This window comes from Emiliania huxleyi (genome assembly GCF_000372725.1).
Source record: "Emiliania huxleyi CCMP1516 unplaced genomic scaffold EMIHUscaffold_381, whole genome shotgun sequence".
Lineage (NCBI taxonomy): Eukaryota > Haptophyta > Isochrysidales > Noelaerhabdaceae > Emiliania > Emiliania huxleyi.
In genome coordinates, this window is record NW_005199109.1 from 57,202 (window position 1) to 59,026 (window position 1,825).

The following is a 1,825-nucleotide window of genomic DNA, read 5'->3' on the forward strand; positions in this document are numbered from 1 at the left end:
TCGGCTCGCCCGCGGCTCCTTTCGTGACGATCGACGTGGTGGTGCCGAGCTTCCGCACACCATGCGAGCTGCTGTGGCGCATGACGAGCCTACACGACCCGCCGGGCTGCTCAGTCAAGTACATCATCGTCGTGGACAACCCCTCCGCGCCCAACCTGAACGAGATCCTCAAGCTTCAGAGCGAACGAGTCCGTGTCCGTGTCAACCCCGAGAACGTCGGTGCGTCCACCTCGCGCTCGCGCGGCCTCGCCGAGGCGTGCGCGGAGTGGGTGCTCTTCTTCGATGACGACGTCGAGGTCACGCAAGCCTGCCTCAACGCGTACGCCCTCGCGGCCGCCGACCGCGGCGCAAAGTACTCGGGGTTTGTCGGCTCGACGATCCTGCCGCCGGTGGCCAACCTCCTTCACGAGGCGACTCGGCTGAGTGACATCACGTTCTTCTACAACCTGCCCAAGTGGATGGGCGAGACTGTCCCGTGGGGCGTGACAGCGAATATCATGGTGCGCCGCGTCGATGACCTTGAGTTCGACACCGTGTATGCCAAGACGGGCGGAGGTGAGGACGTCGACTACTGCGTCGAGCTCGTGCACGCGCTCAAGCTGCCCCTCGGCCGCGTCGTCGAGGCGAAGGTGATCCACGATTGGTGGCCGTGCACCGACGGCCGCGCGCTCGCCTACCTGCACCGCTTCTGGAAGTGGACGATGGGTGATGGCTATCTGCTGTACAAGCACCCGCAGTATGTCTACATCTCCTTCCCGAACGTCGTCGAGCTCAGCCTCGCCCTCGTGCTCACCGCGGGCTGGCTCGTGCCGTGCATCCTCGTGCTCCGTCTCCTCGGCGCGATCTGGATTATCGAGGTCGGCTGTGAGACGATCCGCGCGCTGCAGGGGCCCGAGGCGCGGCACCTAACGGCGACGGACCGGCTCATCGCGGCGTTCCTGTCGTTCCTCGTCAAGAACGTCGTCGACGCGGGCCACCTCACCTTCCACCTCATCCACATGCGACCGGCCTTTGTGCTCCACCGCTTCGACTTCTTCCTTGGCCGCCACGGCCTTCCCGCCATCGAGCGGCGCAAGTTCGCCCAGCGCAACGCGCTGTGGATCGCCGCCATGGCCCTCACGATGCGCTCGTGATGTGCGCGACGTGATGACAAGAGTGTATAGACGATTGCACACGACCCACAAGCACTGTGAAGTTGTGAAGTTGTATGCGTCGCTCGACAGCACACGCATGTTGTTGCCACTTCATACAGTGCTGCGAGCTGGCCTATGGCCGGACCTTACGACGGTCCAGCGCTGGGCAGCGTGATGGCTCCTACTCGAGGCGCGACATGAGTGTACGAGGACCTCAACGCCTCGGTTTGGCGAAAACCAGCATGAGGAGCGGAGCCGCTGTAGCTCCTCCCAGCAGGTTGCGCGTCTCGGTTTGGCCGACGTCCCATCCACAGCGCATACTACGGCAGCTCCCCAGCTCAAGAAGGCTGCACTCGACCACATCGCCCGAGTCAAGAAATTGTTCGGCAGTTTGTTCGGCACTCTAGATGGCCTAAACATGCTTGCGTTCAAGTCTCGAGGTCTGCGCTTAAACTTGAAAATTTAATAAAATTCCTTCTAAAATCCGCTCCGACCGGCCTATTAGCGAGTTTTAGTAATACTATTACGACGCGCTATCCCCCCTTGCCCCTAGCCCTCTTGCTGTTTTTCTTTTTGGAGCTTTGGACGCGTCTCGACCCTCCGTCCAACATTCGCATCCCCTCTTTTACATACATAAAAAACATGTCGATGTCCCCCGGAGGATGATCCATAAGTGCATGTATGTGCAGCGC